Source organism: Camelus bactrianus, chromosome 1, assembly GCF_048773025.1.
Source record: "Camelus bactrianus isolate YW-2024 breed Bactrian camel chromosome 1, ASM4877302v1, whole genome shotgun sequence".
NCBI lineage: Eukaryota > Metazoa > Chordata > Mammalia > Artiodactyla > Camelidae > Camelus > Camelus bactrianus.
Window position 1 is genome coordinate 70,944,597 of NC_133539.1, and position 21,986 is coordinate 70,966,582.

Consider the following 21,986-nt stretch of genomic DNA (forward strand, 5'->3'; position numbering starts at 1 on the left):
TGTGGACCACAGAATGGAAAATCCCAAAGGAAGGGAAGGAGATCAGACAGAGAAGTTAGGCTCGAGATGGATGGGACTGAGCGGAATGGAGAGGGCAGGAGAGGACATTCAGATAAGAGGACCTGAACTGGCAAAGGCTTGGAGAGAGGAGTAATTAAGAGACCTTGAGGAACAATTGGTTTAAGGGCTAGAATTAAGGTTTGTGAAAGCGCTTGAGAACAGAGAAGATTAAAGCTAGCCATATAAGGGTAAGTGAGGTGAGGCGGAAGTTTTCGCAAGGGACCATGACATCTGAGTTGGATTTAATTCACCCAAGGTGAAGACGAAGGGAAAGACTCTGCAGACTCAGGAACCAGCATGTTCCAAGGCAGAAGGCACAGAAAGACCTGCCATGCTGGGGAGGCACTGGCTCCATGTGGTGCGGAGCGAGTACGTGGGACAGGGACAGGGCGAGGAGCCTGTGCGCCACCTCAGGGCTCTCACGTCTATCCGCTGGCAGCCAGGGAAGGGCTCTGAGCAGGAACGTGGCATCATTGGGGTTTATTGATTTTTACTTTTTAATAAATCACTGGCAGCTGTTTGCAGGATGGACTGGCAGGAGGGGAGACTGAAGGTGAGGGGACCAGCTAAGAGCTACTGCACTGGTCCTGGCAAGAGTGAAGGACTGGTGGCCAGGACTGCCCGGGGTGGTGGGGGTGGGGAGGCACAATCCATGGTAGCAGGTTCGAAGCCCAACCAGAAAAAGGGAAGAGGTGCAATGTCTGAGGTTTCCAACTTAGGGAACACAAGGGAACAGGAGACTTTTAGAGGAAAAGACCAAGCACTTGGGGTTTGAGGTGTCTGTGGGACTTCCTGGGGGTAGGACCCCCTCCCCTCCAACTTGGGGCAGGTGTGGAGGCCTAGGGAGGGCCCGGTGGCAAACAGAGGTCTGGGGTGGTGGCAGTCCCTGGGGCTGAGCAGCTGAGCTGGGTCTAATCTCTTTATGGCTGGTTCCAGCCCAAAGCAAGAAAGGGATAAGAAATGGCCTAGGAAAGACACTGCCTGGTACCCTCTCCTGAGTTCTGCTTCCTTGGTGTCTTCTCATCCACACCCCCTGACGTGCCAGCACCCTACACACACACACACAACTGGATCAGCAATGGCGCCAAATGTTTTGGGCCAACCAACAAGTATTTTCAAATGCAAATTCCCTCGCTTCCATCGGGTCCCCCACACAACTGCTCTCTGAGCAGCTGGAGGCAGAGTTGGTGTTGGGGGGGCAGCAAAAATAAATCCCATTTTCTGCTCCTTTTCAGTGCTGGACTGCAATCCCCTACTGCCTCCCCTCCCTCTCCACAGATGGGGGATTAGCTCTGCCTCAGGTTTGGCTCTGTCTCATGGGGAGGGTGATGGGGAGGGCAAGGACGGAGTTGGAGACGGGGTGGAAGCGTCCAGTGACAGGGCTAAGAATAACAGCTTCCATCAGGCCTGACACCCTCTCCCACTTGCCATCGCTCAAGTTGTTCCGTGTGTGCGGGAGACAGACAGACAGATACAGGGTGTCTGCATGGAGCCGTGTGTATTTGTGTGTGAGACAAAGACCCAAGGCAGGGTGGGGGTGGGGGCGAGGCTGACAGGCAAATGGCGTGGATGTGACTGGGAGAGGCTGGAGAGAGAGCAGCCCTGTGTGACAGTGAGACAGCGAGGGAGGGAGACGAGAGCTTTGGAGACACAGCGCATGCTCTGTGTGCTTGAGTGAGTGTGTGTGTGTGTGTGTGTGTGTGTGTGTGTGTGTATGAGAGAGAGAGGCTGTAGGAGGCTTACTGTTGTGAGCGAGGCTGCAGATGTGTGAGAGAGGCCCAGACAGGCAGGGGTAGGCTGGGTCTGAGTGCGCGGTCATCACCAGGGCGTTCGTGAGTGGCCAAGGTGGGGGCTGCAGGGGAGGGCCTGGCAGGAGGCCTCGCTCTGCCTGAAGCCATGAGGCCTTCTCCTGTCAGAGGGGCAACTGAGGAGGGAACATGTGTGCACACGGTGCGTGTGAGGGTGTGGAGGCTGTGTGTTGCACGTAAGGGTGTGTCTTAGATGTGTTAGTGACTGTGTGACCATGTGTCTGTGTATGAGGGTGTGTGTTAGAACGTGTGTCTCTGTGTGAAGGTGTGTATGAATCTACTTCAGGGTGTATGTGTGGTCTGTCTGAGTCCATGAATGAATGTGTATCTGTGGGAGAGTTCACATGTGGGCACGTGGATATGTGTGTGTCCGTGTGTATGAATGCGTTTGCCTGTGTGTGAGTGTGTGTGTGGTGTGTGTGTAGACAGATGATGGACGCTTAGGCCCTCAGCCTGCCCTGCTGCCCTTGCTGCCTCCAGCCCCCAGCAGATGTTAAGGGAATCATGCATGTCAGTCTTAAATCTATCTCCAAATTTCCATGAATAGTGAACCAAAGCCTGGGACAGGGAGCACTCCTTCCTAGAGGGAGCAGAAAGAGCTGGCATCAGTGTCTGCCTGACCACAGCGAACGTACCCACCCACCTCCAGCCCACTTGTCAGCTGGCAGGGTCGCGATGCCTCAGTTTACTGAAAGCATGTGTTGGGGGAGGGGACACACAATTTGAATTTCTGTATGTGAATCACAGATGCCATGGGAGGTGCTCAGAACAGACTTACGGTGCCTTCTTGCTCAAGCTGGCGCTCCATATGGCATGTGGTGCCCTGGCCCCGTCAAGGCAGCTGTCTGGGAGGACGGCTTCTTTCCCGGACTTGCGCCATCTGGGCCCCAGGCCCTGACTTCAACAGCTGGGAGGGTCCACCTCGCACAGGTATCCATCCATCCACATCACCTAGAGGGGTTCTTTAAATCAGGACTTTATGAAGCCAACTAAATGGTTCGTTGAGAATGACTAAATTCAACCTTGGAAAGAAAATCATAAACATTTTACTACCTAGCTAAGCCAACCGTGATTACATATGGAAACTATGGACGCTACTCAGTGGGATTTTGATATTAATTTCCAATTTCCTCTTCACTGAGGAACTGATGAAAACCCAGGCTCTGTGCTATCCGGGCTAGAATCAACATCCCCGTTCACTGTCCATCCAAACCCTGCTGTTTCTCACTCCCAGCTCCATGTCTCCCTCCCTCCAGTTCCACACCAGCTGCTCCAGAGCTTGCCTTGACCCTCAGTCTCCAAGGCTACACACACTCAGGGTTCATTTAAGTGCAACTTCTGTTGGTGTTGTTAAGGAGAGCTGCCTCGTGGGCCATTCTCTCTGAAAATGCCAGGTCTGCTATCTCCAGGGAGGACCTCCCTTTGTGGGTGCCCTGCTGATCCTCTGCTCTGCGTCTTGTTCCCAGAGCCAAATGTTTGCCCGTTCTGGCCTGTCCTTCCTGCTCCACAGAGGGGTGCCACCTTCTGCCCCAGTGGGATAAAGGGAACTGTATGTTATTCCCTGCTTTGAGCAGGAAGCCGAGAACAGCCTCCATCAGGCAGGAACAAGACACCTCGAGGCTTCCCGTGTTGTACCCTTGCTGTCCCCTCTGGCAGAAGGAGCTGTCATTCCATATGCAATGTCACAGATTCCACTTAACCTCCACGTTGCATGGAACAAGTAGCTTCAAGTGGGAAATAACTCTGGGGAGGGGCCCAGAGCAGGGCCTGGACACACCAGAAATTAACACAACAATGTAAACTGGCTAGACTTCAATTTTTAAAAAATTAAAATTATATTTGATATCTTATATTAACCTATAATGAAAAAGATTATGAAAACAAATATATATATATATGTACATGTATGACTGAAACATTATGCTGTACACCAGAAATTGACACTTTAGAAACTGACTATACTTCAATTAAAAAAAATTTTTTTTAAAGAGCAGGTCTTAGGGACAGGCACACCTCTGTCTGATGCTGAGCCCGGTCCCTATGTGACTCTGGGCAAGTTAGTTACTCTCTCAATAAATAGAGTGTACTCATATATTTCTTGCACTTAGGAGAAACTAAGTGAAATCATGAATTCATATATAAAGGCCCAGGACCTAGTAGGCATTCAGTAAACAAAACTTATCGCTATTACCACTCCACCAACCGAGGGGATCTTGAAGAACATCCAGACTTTGGCTTGTATCAGACACCTGAGAAACTGATTACAAATGCAGATCCCCGGGCCCAGGTCCTCTGTCTGCCAGGCTTCTAAGTGCCAGGGAAGTTTGTGGAAAAGTCTGTGCAATGCTGGCCTCCCACCCTTCTTGCAGAGCTAGCAAGGCCCCAACGCGCCAGCTCCTGAGGTCACCATCCCAGGTGAGGCCCTGATTGAGTTTGACATTGTCTTTATCCGAGAGCACCCTGGCGGGTGCTTTGGTTTTGATTACAGGCAGCCTGGCACCGGGTAGCCGTGGCCTGTTCACCTGAACTGCCGGCACGAGGCACAGATGCTAATTACACGGGTAAGTACTTGCAGATTTCCCAGGAACAACAAAGATAATTTGTTTGCTGCATGGCTTGTTAGGAGGGAGGCTGGGTTCTGGTGACTGGGTGGCTTGTGGATTATGCCCGTGGCCTTTCACCTCCTCCTGCCCTTGCCTGCTGGTTCTCCCAGCTGTGCTGATTAGAAGCGGGAGAAATTAAGATCTCCCCCTCACCGCCCACCTCAACAGGCTGGAGGAGGTGGGGGGAGGAGAGGGGGATCCAGCTGCGAGGCTAGGCCAGACTGAGGACATCTACAGAGTAGGGGTCCGGGCGGCCCAACCTGACATATGTGGAGACAGGCAGACAAGGAACAGGAGGCAGGGTGTTTCTCTGAATTTCTCTGCATCTCCCCTGTGGTCACTGACTGCAGTGCCAACACCAATGGGCTGGCTGAACAGGCAGAGGAGGGATGAGGAGGGGTCATGCCCAAGGGTTGTGGGAGCCGGGGGCATGGAAAGAACTGCAGAGGGAGCTTCCTGGGGCCCCCATAAAGAGTGGCAAGAGGGTGGCTGCTGCAGGGAGAATACCCCTGGTCTTGGCCTTGACTCTTATGGAGTGGGTGAGAGTGACCCTATCCAACTAAGAACAGGTAATGCCAGATCCCTGGGCCTGAAGAGCCTTGTGGAAGAGGAAAGTCGCCACAAATTAGCCAGAACCCATCTCCCCAAGAGCAATCAAGTGGCCCCATGAGAAGTCGGGCAGCAGGGCTGGAAGAGCCGCTCTCCTTGCTTCCTTGTGCCTGGGGGGACGAGGAGAATGGGATAATTACTATAATTATTATTAATGTTGGTATCCCTTATACTTTCCTGTGTCTTAATGGGTTTTAGAGTATTTAATAGTCACTATTTATCAATGGCCTACTATGTGCCAGACAATGAAATAGGCACTCTGCATATTTGATTAGGCCTATAAGATAGGGGTCATTAGGTCCAGATTACAGATGGAGAACAAGATGCAGAACAAGGATTTGCAGCCAGGCCCCCCTGTCTTCCTCTGGCCTCAGGTGACAAGCTATCCCTTGATGGGCTCCTCCCCCTGGATATCAGGGCATGGTCAGAACAAGAATGCAGGTCTCTCCCATCCAGTCACATGATTGTCTCAGAGAGGCTGGTGCTCAGAGGAGACTGGGGTAGGGGGATAAGACTGGGTTGTCCCCCAAGGCAGGTGTGATGACGAGCAGCCTTACAGGGGATTCCAACCTTATTCTGCAATGGTAGAAACTCCATCAGGATAACTTTGCTGTGCTCCAGTGAGAACAGCCCTCATCCTGGGCCTCACACCCCTCCCTCTCTTCCCCCTTCTCTCTCCCTCCCCGAGGCTGCAGGCCACTTTGAAGGAAACTCTGTCTATAGAGGGTAGGAGACTGGTCTCCCCCAGGTGCAGAGGCCAGTCTGGCCTGGGTAACTCCCCGTGGGGGTGGGTACAGGACCTGCTTGGCTAGCAAGTAGTTTGTGTGCGTGTGGTGGGGTGCCGTGGAGGGGGCAGTCGGTAAGTAAAATGACAATGACAACCCTCTGATCACTTGCTCGCTGTGATCCCTGGATTTGCTCACCCTGCATCCATTTACATCTTTTCATTCCAGTTTCACTCATCATCATGCCTCTTTATTCCCTTTAAAATTTTTTGAAAAGTTGCTAGTTTGGGAGATTTGTTCAAAGCAAGTCATTCCTGCCCGCAGCCACCCCTTGCATCTCTCCACTTCTGCCCTTGGGCCCTAGACATCACTGCCTCAGCTGTGGAGAAGGGAACTTCCCCCGACATCGTTAGTGCGCCCAAGACAGCCCTGTTTGCACATATCTGTGTGCCTTCCAATTAAAGTGCGTCATTAAACCTCTGGTGAAGTTCATTTCTATTCCTCAATAAGAACTTTCAAATAAATACATTCAGCCATGGAAAGAATCCTTTGAGCCAGCCCATGTCCTAATTTTGGCCTGGGGAATCTGGCCCACAAGTTGTCAGCTGGGAATGTGCAGAGGAGACCTGAGGCCAGTTTTGCAGACTTTGTGCAAAGGAGGTGAGCAAGCCAGTCTGACCCTGGCCACTTGGAGGGAGGCAGGGGAGCTCTGGCTCTGCCCAGCCCTGGGGACCTTGGCAGCTGCCCCGGCAGCCCAGTGGCCCAGAGCAGAGGCTGCTCCTCTCCCTCAGGGGCCTGCTGCGGAATGTGGTAACCCCAGGCTGGGCACGCGCCGTGCTGTCGCCCAGGGCCAACCCTCAGCTGTAGTTTCCATTCTGAGTGACTTGGGAGGAGTGTGCAACACTCCAGGCCCCAGGTCTCCAGGGGAGGCCACATGCCCACTGGGATGCAACCCAATGGAGGCTTGTGCCCAGTCTATCCCCAGTTCTGCGACGTGATGATGTGGGGGTCCTTGCTGCACCTCTCTGAGCCACAGTTGTCTTCAAAGGAAGACATTGCTTGGGCACCTACTATGTTACCCGATTTGCAGTTCTAAATCTTGCCAGCAAACCCACCCCCGTCCCTATTTTACCAATGAGGAGATTGTGGCTCAGAGAGATTCAGTGACTTGACCAAGACCATATGACTAGTAAGGGAAAGGTCCAGAAACAAAGCCAATACTTTTGACTCAGGGTCCTCTTGAGACCTCAAAGGGAGCCAGTGATGGGCACACCCTAAACCCAAGGTCCTGGCTGCTTCTGAGAAAACAGACAGGGTTCAGAAACTGCAGGAGCTGGCCTCAGACCTCCTGGCCTGGTAGGAGCACCCAGAGCCAGGAACGGGATACCAGACTGTGGGCGAGCAGGCAATAAATGTTCCCAGCTGCAGAGATTCAAGTCACCAGTTCCAAGAGATAGGATCAAACTCTGGCATAACAGAACTAGAATCTGAATCCTGGGTGCTGTCTGAGGGGAGACAAGGCAAGATGGTAGAGTCCTGTACCTATTAGGAAGCATTGCAAGTAACAAAAATTTTGACTAACAATGGTTTAATCAAATAAGGGTTTGCTTTTCCCCCCAGACAAGAAGTTAGAGGTGGGGGGTTGGTGATGTTGATTTAGCTGCTCAAATGGTTCTCTCAAGGATCCAGTTTCTTTCTGTCCTGCCTTTCTGCCATCCTCACTATGCTGGCTTTTTGTCCTCATGCTTGTCCAACCTTATGATTTTAATGCGGCTGCTGCGGCTCCAGGCATTACATCTGCATTCAAAGCACAAAGAAGGAAGGAGACATGGTATCGATGACATTTTCCCCTTTAATCAGGAAATCAAAAACCTTCAATTCCCAGTTGAAAGACTGAATAAACAGGTTGAAAATGTGAATGAAAGGGAGCACTCAAGAGAGAGGAAAGACAGAAGGAATTTAAGGGGGAGGGTATAGCTCAGTGGTAGAGTGTGTGCTTATTAGCATGCATGAGGTCCTGGGTTCAATCCCCAGTACCTCTATTATAAATAAATAAATAAACCTGATTATCCACCCAACCCCCCAAAAAACACAAGAAACAAAAAACAAGAAGGAAGGAATTCTTCCCAGAGCATCCTCATATCTTTTTTGACAGAATGGAGTCATGTGGCCACTTTTAGCTGCAAAAGAAGCTGGGACGCAGATTATTGGGCTTTTACTATCTATGGTGAGAGAGTAATAAGAGAGAAGGAGACAGAGAATGGCTACTGAGTTTGCCAACACAGAATCTGCTATAGAATTCTTTTTTTCTTTTCAAAAACTATAAGGTGTTTAACATATATAGTTCATAGAAGGTACTCAATAAATACTGTCTGTTTGTTGCTACAATTGTTTCTATGTGTCATGCCTCTCAATTAGTTTTAGATGGTCATTTGCTATCCTGTCAGGCAGCAAGTACAGCTATTCACACCAAAGGAAAATCCAAACTAGACTCAACCTTAGGACACTGAGTTTCTACTATATGGTAGACACCATGCTAGTATTTTTTAAAAAGTTAATCCTGTCCACAACCCTTTCAGAAAGCTTTATTATCTACATTTTATAGATTAGGACACCAAGGGGCAAACATTTTAAATAACTAGTTCGAGATTGTACAGCTAACTATGTTTATCTACTCCGTAAATCTGTAACTGTGTAATCCGCCATAGAATTCTAGGTCGTGGCCATGTTGTGGCTTTCAAGGGATAAATCACAGAAGTCTGTCCTGGTCAATGCACCTTTACACATGCTGATTCCTGTTATTGGGACCCCCATCCCATTCCTATACCTCTCATATTTGTATAACAAAGCCTTCAGTGTATTCAGGAACTATACTTTTAGAAGCAATTTGGCAACATGTTTCAAGGGCCATAAAAGCGTTCATAATTTTTGACCCAGTAGTTCCACTTCTGAGAATGTATTTGTTCCAAGGAAATAACCCCAAAGGGGAAAAAAGCCCCTACATGCTCAAAGATGTTCATTACAGCTTTAGAAATAAGAAACAACCTAAAAATCCAACAATAGGGAAATGGGTAATTAAGTCATAGTACACTCACTGAATAGCATATTGCATAGACATTAAAAGTGATCATTATAAATTTTGCTTAGCAATGTAAAAAAAAGGCTATGATATAATGTTACATCAAAAAACAAAACATATCACCATTCATTATTTAGATTACATAGCTGTCTTGGTCAGTTGGGCTGCTGTAACAAAATACCACTGATGGGGTGGCTTAAACAACTGAAATTTATTTCTTACAGTTCTGGAGACTAGAAGTCCAAGATGAAAGTGCCAGCAGGGTCCATGCCTTGTAAGGGCCCTCTCTGTGGGTTGCGGACCACTGACTCCTCTCTGTGTTCTCACCTGGTCTTCCCCAGGTGTGTGGTCACAGAGTTCTGGTGTCTCTTCTTCTTATAAGGGCACTGATCCCACCATGAGTGCCCTAACTTCATGACCTCATCTAAATCTAATTCTCTTCCAAAGGCCCCCATCCCCAAATACTATCAATCACATTGAGTTAGGGCTTCAACATATGAATTTTGGTGGAACACAACTTATAACTTAGCATATTTAAATATATGTCTGTGAATAAAGAAGACATGGTATATTTATACAATGGAATACTATTCAGCCATTAAAAACCGACAACATAACGCCATTTGCAGCAAGAAGGATGTTCCTGGAGAATGTCATTCTAAGTGAAGTAAGCCAGAAAGAGAAAGAAAAATACCATATGAGATCGCTCATATGTGGAATCTAAAAATAAATAAACAAATGAATGAATGAATGAATGAATGAATGAATGAATGAATGAATGAATGAATAAATAAATAAATAAATAAATAAATAAATAAATAAATAAATGTCTGCCTTATGGACAGAGACTGGAAGGGAATTCACAAAAAGTATTGGCTTAGGGTGATGGAATTGTGGGGGTGATTGATTGTTTTCCTCTTTACTATCCAAACTTTTGCAATGGCATTATATACTTTTTAACATAATTTGGGGGGAAGGAGGTTTGGATAAAAATGATCCATCTTTCAAGCCTCAGCTCAAATGCCACCTCCTCTAGGAAGCCTTTTTTGGTTTTTCCAACCATATTTTTTCTGAAGTTCATTCTTATTTTACTGGACCATGTGCTGTTCTGGGGCTAGGGCCATGAGCAATTCCCCTTTGTTCTTGATCCATGATAGGCAGGGGTCACAGGTCAAGAACCCAGAAAAGGAGCCCATTGCAGTGGAGACGGTGAAGGGTGGGGCATGTGTGCAGTCAGGACCCAGTGATGGGATCTAAGCAACAGGTCCAGGGCACCAGCAGATGCAGGGCTTGGAAACTAGGGGCATAAACTGTTGGACACTTAGTAAAAGCTGGACTTTCTAGTTATTTTAAATGTATTATTGTTATTATATAAGTAATACATGCATACATACTCACTGTAAAAAAAAAAGCCCTATAGTTTAGATAAAGTACACCTTGGCTCCTACACAGTCCCCCTCCCCAGGGATTGCCAGTTTGCTAAGTACCCTTCGAGAAAGTTCTTCATGTACATGGTTTCAAAGTGAGCATCCGTGTTTACATATGTAAAGCCAGATTGTCCTGTGGCTTGCTTCTCTCTGGTAATGAGACCTTCTCACTTCAGGATGCAGAGGGCTACCGCATTTGTCTGGACTTCAGAAAACCATGACTAATGTGGACATTCAGAAATGTACTTAGCCCTTTCTCTATTAATGAGCGTTTGGGCTGTTCCTGACTGTTCACGTTTCTGGCCCTGCCACCTTGGTGCCATGGCCGGGCCTCTTTGTGCACGTGGAGCATTTCTCCAGGCAGAGATATGGACTTGCTGTGATGGAGGGTCCCTGGCCGTCCACATTTCCACAGGCACTGCCAGATCCTTTCTACAAACACTGTGACAAATTCCATTCTTACTAGCAGTGAAGAGGGGTTTGTTGCCCTTGAATTCCTGTGAACAGTAGCTATTATGAATCTTTAAAATTTTACAAATCTGGTGGGTGAAAAATGTCAGCTCAGTGTTGTATGACTTGCATTTCCTTGCTGACTACTGAGGCTGAGTTGTTGTCATTGTTACCGGCCATCTGCGGCTCCTCGGAGGTGAACTGTCTGTTCTGAACTATCACTTAGTCTTTCTTTCAAGTGGTTTATCTTTCACTTACTATTTGAAGGAAATCATTATATATCCTGAGTATTAATCCTGTTCGTTTGCACATGTTGCTGATACCTTCTTCCTGTCTGTTACTTGTCTTTTAACAATATTTATGGTTTCTTTTGTCATACTGCAGTTTTGGATTTGGATGGAATCAACATTAGTAATCTTTTCCTTTATGGTTTCTGTGTTTTATGTCTTGCTAAAGAAAGCCTTTCCTACCCCCAAGTTATAAACAAATTCTCCTATATTTTCTTTTAATAGTTTTATAGCTTTGTTTTTTTACACTTGGCTCTCTAATCCATCTGGAATGTATTTAGCGGATGGCATGAAGCAGGAATCAACTTCGTGTTTTTTCACAAGAATAGCCAGTTGTCTCTACACCAGTTTTTCAAGAGTTCATCCTTCCTGTACTTCTTCTAAATGCTACTTTGTCGTATACAGAAGTCCTCTTTATACAAGAACCCTTTTAAAACTCCTGTCCTGTGACCTTGATCCACTCATCTTGTTCTGTGCCAGCACACCACCATCTTAATTAGTACAGCTCGGTGGTGTTTTATAATCTGATAGGGCAAGTTCCCCTTCTTTGTACTTCTTCAAACATTTCTTGGCTATCCCAACACAGTTATTCTTCCAGGTTAGTTTTAGAATGGGCTTGTTAAATTTCACACCCGCATACACACACCCTGTTGCAATTCTGATAGGCATTATGTTGAATTTATAGAATTCTGCAGGCAGAAGCCATATCTTCAACAGCATCAAGTGTTCTCACCCAAGGGCTCTGTGTTTACTTAGGGCTTCTCTTCTGTCTCAGGCCTGACTCTGAAGCCAACTCTACCACTTACTAGCTCTGGGATCTAGGGTGGGGCTCAGCCTCTCTGAGTCCTGGCTCCTTCATTGTCTCTGATGTAGGAATTGCACATCCTTTCCCCGAGCTGACGGAGGGTTAAACCAGAGAAAGTGTGTGAAAGCACCAGATGCCGAGCTCCCAGAGGGCAGGCCTCTGCCTCATGTAACCCCGCGATCAGGACAGTCAGCTGTCTGAACAGCCCCAGGGAAAGGGGAGCACGCACTGCTTTCATTCAGGCAGATTCAGAGGGTGAAGGGTGGGAATGGGCCCATCACTGTGTGAAGTACTTTACACGTTACCTCATTTGTCCTCAAAACAAGCCTGCGAGGTAGTCCTATCATCCCCTTTTTACAGCTGAGAAAAATGAGACTCAGTGACATGTCTGCACTCGGTTGCAAGGCTCTAATAAGCGACAACCTATGCCCTCTGTCAGGCCTAGTTGGGAAGCCAGTGAAGGCCTCTCCTGCTCATAAAGCTGGAGCTTCTAGATGGTCTGCTGCTCTCCTGTCTTAAGTCTAATGAACCTAGGGCAGATTAGCCCCAAGATACCACATGAGCATTCGGCACTTAGCACAGGGTCTTGCGCATATCAGGAGCTTGTTGAATTAGATCAGGACCTAGGCCAAATGCCATAAGGTGAATGCTACAGATAGTACAGTAATTGCTAGACAAGCTCAGAGGAAGAAAAGGGCCCAGTGGACTAGGGAAATCAAAGAAAGCTTCCAGGTGGCCATGAGATGGGAACTTGGCCCTGAAAGATGGAGAGGATTCAGACAAACATAAGAGAACAGAGCATTCTAGACTCTGAGTTAGTATGGCCAAACAGGTGAGCCAGCTGGCTGGACAGGCAGTGAGTGTGAACAGAGAAAGGCATTTCTCAATGACTGAAGGCTTGGCTGGGTGTGGAGTCTCCAGGCTGCAGCAAGGCTGGAAGGCCAGAAGGTCACGGACCTGGTATCTTCTAGGCCCATCTAGCTTATCTTCCCACAGTGTCCTAAGGTTAAGCTTCACTTTCCATGAGCAGCTCTCACAGCCAGTTGCCACGGCACCAAAACACACAGACCAGCTGTGGGAAGTCGGCTGGGAGGGGCAGGAAGGGGCTGCTTTCCTCATGCTCTTTGCCCGCCCCACACTGCAGCCTGACCGTGTCTCTTCACTCTGACTTTGTCTCCCCACTGCATGCATCAGTGCGCATATGTGTGAGCATCTAGGTAAGCTGTCGGCCCTTAGATGAGTGCCTCAGCCTCTCTGAACTCAGGAGATAAGAGTTTCCAGGTATGTGGGCATATATCTGGAGGGAACTCTAAACTGAAAAGATACATGCACCCCAATGTTCATAGCAGCACTATATATAATAGCCAAGACATGCAAGCAACCTAAATGTCCATCAACAGATGACTGGACAAAGAAGCTATGGTATATTTATACACTGGAATACTACTCAGCCATAAAAAAGAATAAAATAATACCATTTGCAGCAACATGGATGGACCTGGAGATCATCATTTTATGTGAAGCAAGCCAGAAAGAGAAGGAAAAATGCCATATGATATCACTCATATGTGTAATCTAAAAAAAAAAGAAAAGAAAAAAGAGGACACTAAAGAACTCATCCACAAAACAGAAACAGATTTGCAGGCATAGTGAACAGTCTTATGGTTATCAGGGGAAAGGGGGTGGGAAGGGATAAATTTGGGTGTTTGAGATTTGTAAATGTTAACCACTATGTAAAAAAAAAAATAAAAACAAATTTTTTCTGTATAGCACAGGGAACTATATTCAATATCTTGTAATAACCTTTAATGAAAAAGAATATTAAAACAAATATATGTGTGTATATATATATGTGTGTGTGTATATATATATATATATATATATACACATATATATATATATATACATATATGTATATATATGACTGGGACATTATGATGTACACCAGAAATTGACACATTATAACTGACTATACTTCAATTTAAAAAAAAGTTTCCAGGTATGCACATACTCTTTTGGTTACGGGGTGGTCCGTCTTGCTCCCACTGGAGACAGAAACAGCCTCATGGCGTGGCCACTGTTAACCCCTTCATGCACTCCAAAAGGAAAAGAGAAGAGGAGCAACCCAGTACGTGCCAGGTGCTCTGTCGACAGGATGCCAGGTTGACTTTGGGGCTTTAAAAAGCCAAAGCACATTAGTTCATGTCCTCTGAGAAGCCAGACCCCAAGAAAGGATTAGATATGCAAGAGATTTATTTGCTGAAACATCTGTGAAAGAAAAAGGCAAGTGAGCCAGAGGAGCACAGAACCATCAGTCTGTAATGGGGGTCTGACCCCTGTGAAGGGGAGATGGAGGGAAGGTGGGTGGGAGGGGTAGAGTCTCAGTGTAGTTCTAAGGAGGTTTCAGGAAATTTGTGAGCTAAAGTCATTCTCAGAGGAGGCCAGCATCTCTCAGGAATCGCTTGTCTTAGGACCTCTGCCCTGTTCACTATTCTGCAGAAGGAGCAGCCCACAAGAAGTGTGGTCCCAGACCAGTGCACAACAGCAGTGACAATCTTTGGCCAATTACACTCCCTGCAGTAGGAGATCTGAGCAGTGCATTTTCATGGCTGCCACCCAAGGCACCTATTTGATAGCCCAAGAAAGGCTAGATATTAAGGTAAAGACAAGTTTGGGGAGACCTTACTGTGAGGCACCTCTGCTTACTACCTGTGTGAACTCAATTAGGATTTTCACTAACATGACTTTCAATTTTCATACAAAATGGGGTAACAGAACCTTTTCCATGGGTTGCTAAGAAGATAATCTAGCACATAAAACCCCCCCTCCAACTCCAAAGGGTAAAAACTAGATGGAGCTGATTGGTTGAGAGCTTGGGTCAAAGGCCCAAAGGAGGAAGCTCTTTCCTTTTTCCAAGGGGAAAGTCGAGAGATTAGAAGACTGAGAAACATGGATAGAAAGAAAGCGCCCTGAGGCCCACTCAAGGTAGACGTAGATGTGGTATAGTTACTTGAAAGGAAAAGTACAGATTGTTTTGCACCACCTGGATTTAAGTGCTTCCTAATCTCATAAAAATGTATAGGTTCTACAATTATCTCAAAAAATGTTGTGAATAAAAATTTATTCACAAAATTTATCAGTTAAGAATGTCTTCAGCTTCAAATATCAGAAAACTCAACTAATGGTGTGGGGGAGAGTATAAGTCTGTGGTAAGGTGTGTGCCTAGCACACATGAGGTCCTACATTCAATCCCCAGCACCTCCATTATAAACAAACAAGCAAACAAACAAACAAATCTAATTACTTCCCCCCACAAAAAAAATTAAAGAAAAGAAGAAGAAGAAAACTCAACTAATTGTGACTTAAGCCATAAAATCACTTAATTACCTCATATAACAAGAAGCTTGAAGGTAGGTGGAATCTGGGGTCAGTTTAGTTTCTCAGTAACGCCTGGTTGCTGGATCCATGTCTCCATGTGTCTCTTGGCCTTTGCCTCATGATCACAAGATGGATGCCATAGCTCCAAACATCACACCCTCATACAATAGAATCCCAAATTAGAGGAAAGGGAAAGGCATAAAAGGGGGCATGTACCTCTCATTTTTCCTTTTCAGGGAGAAAAACCTTTCCCAGAGGCCCCCTGAAGACTTGTCCCCTTTGTCTCATTGACCAGAACCAGACCACTCCTCAACCAACCACTGGCAAATTTATTGCTAGGCACATGGCTGCTTGAGCAAGATCAAGGTCTGTTAGCAAAGAAGACTCAGGAATGTTTCTTGAGAAGGCAACAAGAGCATCTTCCACAGGAAGAATTTCTGGAAACAGGATGAATTTTTCCATCCTCTGAGCATAGCTAAGGGGTTGCACAAGTACATAAACCCATACAGTGTAGTGGGAACAACAATAAATAATGTATAAGACACAGGAGTCAGGCTAAGAAAGAAATCCATTCAATCCATGAAGGGCGGAGGTTCAGAATAGTGGACATAGTCCATTATAGTGGAGCTGACAGACTCTTTGTCCTGAGGGTGGGAACAGGTCAGAGAAACTCACAGAATCTACGTCTGAACAGAGTGCTGCCAGATGAGTAGGAGTTCACTAGGCAAACTGTTTGGGAGATGAGCAGACTCACCCATGAAAAGCTATGTTTGTGCAGGTGAACAAATGGTTCAGTATTCTGAAAGGTTAAAGTTAGATGAGGCCATGCAGGGGCCAGGAATTGGATAATGGGGAGCTATTGAAAAGTTTTAAGCAGGAGATTGGCTTAAATAAATATTCACTTTTAAATGATTATAACATGACAACATGAAGGAATCTCAAAAACAGTTTGCCAAGCAAAAGAGTACAAACTATATGATTTCATTTATGTGGAGTTCTACAGAATAGGCAAAACTAATCTATGATGAAAGATACCAGAGCAGTAATTGCCCATGGGAATGGGGATTGACTAAAAAGGATCATGAGGAACATTAAGGGATGATGGAAATTTTCTAAATCTTCATTGCAGTGGTGGTTACATGGATGCAATATAGTTATTAAAATTTATCAAATTGTATACTTAAAATATGTGCTTCTTTGTATGCAAATTATACCTCAAATTTTTTTTTAAGTATTGGTAAAAAGTATCCTGGTGAGTGGATTGTAGAAGAATCCAGAGGTGAGGAACCAGTGAGAATACTGCAGGCATAATCCCAGAAGAAGATCCCTCGCCTGAATTGAGGCAGGGTGTGGCAGCAGAGGAGGGACAGGGCTGGAGAAGGAAAAAGGCTATTTGAGGCACTGGATTTGGGAGGGAAGTGGGAGGGAAAGAGGACTCAAGTTGACTTCTGGCTTCCAGCTGGGATGAATGGCATCAGAAACTGAGACAGAGACTCTAAGGGGAGGAGGTACAGGTTGAGAGGAAGGAGAAATGAGACACATTGAGTTTGTGATGGAGATGCTCTTTGGGATATTGAACACGTGGATCCAGACCTCAGGAAAGAGAAACGGGCTGGAGAGAGGCTGGCCCTCAAATGTACAGAGCTAGATAGGTCATCCAAGGGGAAGAAACTGAGTGGGAAGAGGTGGGCAGAGGCAGGAGGGGAGAGAGCCTTGGGGAGTACCAACAGCTCAGTACTGGTCAGAAAAAAAGGTTCCGGCTCAGGAAACTACAAAGGAAAGGTAAAACATAAGGGAAGTGCTGGGGTGGAGGGTGTCGTCCCAGAGGCTACAGGAAGGAAGGAGGTCAAGAAGGGGAGAGTGGTCGGTTGTGTTAAGTGCTTCCAAGATGTCAGAAAGGCTGAGAGGGATTGTGGATAGATCCGAGACCCACACATACGGGTAAAGAGGCTGCATTCAATCTCACATCTCCTAAGTCTAGAACCAGTGCTTTCTACCCTGTGACTCAGTGGGCTGCAAAGGAACATGAAAAACGCAGGAGACTCTGCAAAGGCCCTTCCTCATTTTTTCATCAAGCTTCCAAGTTTAAATAAATTATGGTTCGACTGAACAGTGAAGTACGACATAGCTGTTTAAAATAATGAGGCAGACTGATCTGCACTTCTGAAAGACGCCCACTTTGCTGACTACATGTCTTGTTAAAGGAAATTACACCTCTGGGAGGATATTTGCCAAAATGTCAGCAAGGTTAATGCTGAACGGTGGGATTATGTGTGATTTTTGAAACTATTTTTAAACTTTTGATAATCTGTATTTTCTAGTTTTTCTAGACAAAGAAAATTTAATCTAGAGTATAGAGGAGGCGTATATGGATCCTGGGGGAGCAGAGAAGATCCCTGCCTTGGGGGAGTTCAAGAAGGGGTCATGGAGTTCCTCCTGTCACAGTCATTAAGAAAGGAAAGGGATGAGGGCCCGAGCCTCCTCCCTGGGATAAAGGGACACTGGTTGGCCAGGTTGGATGAAGAAAGTCTTCACTGAGAAGCCACATTTGGAGATGACAGTAGATGACCGGGAGCACTGGGACCTTCTGTGGAGGCCTTGAAAGAGGCCTTGGCAGGATCATCTTGACATGATTCATCCAGACCAGTGGAGGGTTGGGAAGACCATGGGCCTTCCTGGAGTCTGGGGGCTCTGCTTGTGCCACTTAGCCCTCTCTGCCCCTGCATATCCTGTTCTGCCTGGAATGCCTTTCCACATCCCTCTTTCTGGCAAACACCTACCTAACTTTAAAGACTCTACTCAAGTACAGCTTCCTTGGAGAAGCCTCCTTCAGGACAGAGCACATCACTCATTCACCACTGTCTTCATGCCTTGTAATTGCCACCTTTTATGTAATTAACCTGATTTCAGGTCTGCTAGCTTACTAGCTGGTGTTCTCCCCCAGGCCATTATCAACCTGACTTTCAGGAAGACTCATCCATCCTGTGAGCCCACAGCTGCCAGGGCCCCAAACAAAATCAGAGGTTCTAGAGGAAATGAGGGACTCCAAGAATGAGCAAATGGGCCTGGGCATGGAGAGAGCCCTCCACAGTAACCAAACACTCCTGGTGAGTGTCCCCATCCACACCCTAGTGTGGGCACCAGTGACCAGACCCAGGTGCTACTTCCCTCCCAGGTGGGAGGGACGAATATATGTCCTGGGGAGCAGAGGCTGACTAGGTGTGACAGTCACACACTAAAGTCACTGGAGAAGGAAGGGAGTCTTGAGAAAGGAGACCACCACCTGAGAGAAAGGAAGAAAAGCAGAAACTGAAACAAGATTCAGAAACTGGCCTTTTCTAAAAGCTTTCTGCACCAAGCTTTGGGAACCAAGTTGAAAAGCACAAACGCTGAGTTTAAGAACCAAAGGCACTCTCCAAGGAGAATAGGACATTTCCACATAAGGCAACAAAATTAGGAGAAGAGAATGAAACTCTCCTGATGCATAAAACAGCTAAAAGGGACCCAGAGATTACTTGTTAGTTATGCAGAAAGCTTCTCCAAGAACTAAAATGATAATGGCTGTGCCAAAGAGAGTGGAAAGCAGGCCAGGTTACGAAGGAGGAGTCCATACAAAAAATCACAAAAGGCTGTGGAGATAAAATCAGAAGAGTCGTTCAGAAAAAGAAATGAGATATAACTTGTACAAGGCAGCAAAAGAATGAGAAAAACATTTTCTGACTCTAACAGGCCAACAAAGGGGGATAAGGAGACTGCTGGCTCGTTTTGAGTTGGGGAGAGAGAGCCTATAAGCAATGACACTAATAAGCAGAGGCTTTTAATTTTTTCTTAGCCTAAAAAGGTCAGCTGTGATCTGAACGCTGAAAGAGGCACCGCATGGGATCATGAGAAGGCAGGAAGCCAAGGGGGAACGAGGGAGGAACTTGTGTATTCACATCCACGGTCCTGATGACTTACATGCTTAGGTACTTAAGGAATTGGCCCAAGGTGGAATCAGATCACTAGCTCTCACGCTGGGGGGATTTATGGGGAACTGGTGAGGGACCTGGAGACAGGAGGGAGACCCAGGCAGCATGTCCCTGCCTCTCTTTAAACCTGGGGGAAAGCAGATGCCTCTGCAAGTGTTGGGCCCATCAACCGAGCTGCTATAATAGAAAACTACTGGGACACGTCATCAAAAAATCAATCTGCAAACACTAGGTCATAAGGAATTAGGTAATAACTAGTACTGCTTTCCAAAGAACACATTCTGTCAGAGTAATCCAATTTCCTTCCAGGACAAAATGATGGGCCTGGTAAATCAGGAACGGCAAGAGACACATAATCTTCCTTAACTTAAAGAGCACAGCATTTAATTTCATCTTCCATGAGAAGTCTCAGAAGAAAAACTAGGGAAATGGGGTCTATGGTTGGCCTTTCTCAGGTTGGGCAAATAAAGAGGTCGAAAGATTAACCCAAAGAGCAGTTCTTTACATTCTATGTAGTGTGGATGGTTTAAAATGGGCAGAGGTAGGGGTGGGCAGCATAATGTGTTGGTGGAAGCAGGTAACAGAAGTGTTAGGGGAGGTGAGAAGGGTAGTGGTAGTGGTGGTGGAGGTGGTGATGGCAGTGGTGGAGATGGTGATGGTGGTGGTACTAGTGATAAAAGTAGTGATCCTGTGAAGGTGATGATGGTAATGGTAGAGGAGTTGGAGTTGATGATGGCAGTGGAGATGGAAGTGATGGCTGTGGTAGATGTGGTGGCTATGAATGTAGGGATGGTGGTGGAGGTGGAGGTCATGTTGAGATGGTGATGGAAATGTTAATAGTGGTAGAGGTGAAGTTGGTGGTTATAGTGGAGATGATGGTGATGTGTGATGGAGATGTTGATAGTGATGGGTGTGGAGGTGGTTGTGGTTATGGTGATAAAGATAGAGGTGGAGGCTGTGGTGGAGATGGAGACAGTGATAATGATAGAGATGGTACTGGTGATAAAGGTAGTGATACTAGTGGAGGTGGTGAAGGTGGAGGTGACAACAGTGGTGGAGATGGAGGTCATGATCAAGGTGGAGATGATGGGGATGATGGGGATGAGTGGGTGTGGAGGTGGTGGTGGTTATAGTGGTAGAGACAGAGGTGGTGGTTGTTTTGGAGATGGAGGTGGTGACAGTGGTGGAAATGGAGACAGCAGTAATGGTGGAGGTAGAGGTGGTGGTTGTGATAGAGGTGTTGGTACCAGTGATGGTGAAAACATAAACAGTGATAGTGGTAGAAATGGAAACAGTGACAGATGTGGTGGTCATGGCGGTCATAGACTAGACATGGTAAATCTGGGTTTCACAGCCATCCTTTTGGACATCTATGATGGACACCCACACTAGCTTCTTCTTTCCACATCTTTGCTGAGAGAAGTGGGCAAAAGACTTTAAGCCATTTGGGGCCCACTCTCTTTCTGACCGCCTCACCACTATCCTGTTAGTTCTGGGGCAATGAACCCCTTCTCTGCCCAGATGGGCTGGGTGGCTGTGGACCCCAAGAGACCTGTGTGAGGGGAGGATATCTCCCAGTCCAAAGGGGTGGGCACAGCCTGAGAGTCTCCCCAGCCAAGGAGAGGGAAAGGCTCCCAGAGTCAAGTGGAGACAGGCCGTCCGTGCTCAAGAGCCCCTGTTAGCTGAAGGCTATTCCCAGCTTGGGCAGTTATGCAGGCTGGGACCTGGGGAGGCCTTTTGCGCGTTCTGGTTTTTACACCTCTCTCCAGCCTGGGTTCTGTTACTGCAGCCCAAGGACGAGGGGAAGGGAAGGGTGGGCTAAAGGCTTCCCTCCACCTTGGTTTCCGCCAGGATGTGGCTGTTTTGTTGAGCGGACATAAACCTAAAACGCCCCCCAGGTGTGTGGGCCAGTGTGTCTCAGGAGCTCTGAGGGTGGGAGAGAGGTGGGTTGCTGGAGCCCGCAGTAGGCTTTGTGAAGTGTGTGGTAGAAGAGGGGGTTGCCAGCTTGGGCTAAAAACATTCCTGAGGCTGGGAACTCAGCTCCAAGTTGAAGAATTCTTGCCCACTTCCTTGCTGTCTGCACAGTCCCAACTGGCTGTGTGACTAGGGGAGAGGTTCTTGAACCAATTTGGGCCTCATGATGTTCCCTTGTATCCTAGAGAGTTAGATGAGACAGTCTCAGAGGTCCTTCAGCTATAGGTCCAGTCTTGTCAAAGTACTTCACACCCCAGCTCTGTCCATAAGCCCACCACACCCAGCCCGCTTCAACCATCCTCTCTGCCTATAGGACCAGCACCCTCACCTGCGATGGCCTTGGTTCAAGGCCCAGTCTCAAAGCTAGTTCAGCTACAAAGCCCACCTGTGCTTGGCAGGCGGAAGTGACTTCTTCCTCCACTAGACTCCCATAGCCTTTGTCTACCGTCTGCATTGAACTGTCAGACAGGAAGGTGCCAGATTTGGTGCCCTCACCACCTTGTTTGGACCTCATAGGCTTGAATCTCATTCACATTTTATCCCTCTTGGCAACCGGCATAGGCCTGGCAGAGGTGAAGTGAAGAGGGAGTGAATTTTACACCTGGAGAAACTGAGGCCCCGAGTAGTCAAGAGGCCAAGACTAGAGCCCAGATCTCCGGGCCCCCCATACATTGGCGCATGGTGCCAGGGCCAGAAAGACCTATTGTAACAGACTTTGCACCTGTGTCATCCTTACTTAAAGTCTCCCAGACTTGTGCATGAATGGACCTCTTGAAAGAAAAGCAATTCTCATAGCTCCTATCTGTGAGCTCT

The 21,986-nt window shown here is 47.0% G+C and overlaps 1 long non-coding RNA gene and 1 other non-coding gene across 4 annotated transcripts in view; one reads left to right on the forward strand and one right to left on the reverse strand.

Moving 5' to 3' along the window:
• Positions 1 to 7,384: 7,384 nt before the first annotated feature.
• LOC123618101 (uncharacterized) overlaps positions 7,385 to 21,986 on the reverse strand; it is a 28,678-nt gene continuing 14,076 nt past the window's right edge. For all 3 annotated transcript variants that reach the window (XR_012507966.1, XR_012507970.1, XR_006726457.2), the window contains 4 exons: positions 15,241 to 15,389; positions 13,865 to 14,028; positions 13,329 to 13,428; positions 7,385 to 7,602 (listed from right to left, as the gene is read on the reverse strand). This is a non-coding gene — a long non-coding RNA (uncharacterized LOC123618101). The remainder of the gene's footprint in view (positions 7,603 to 13,328; positions 13,429 to 13,864; positions 14,029 to 15,240; positions 15,390 to 21,986) is intronic.
• On the forward strand, positions 7,772 to 7,847 carry TRNAN-AUU (transfer RNA asparagine (anticodon AUU)). The gene is given in 2 exon segments: positions 7,772 to 7,808; positions 7,812 to 7,847. It is a non-coding gene; the product is annotated as a tRNA-Asn (tRNA).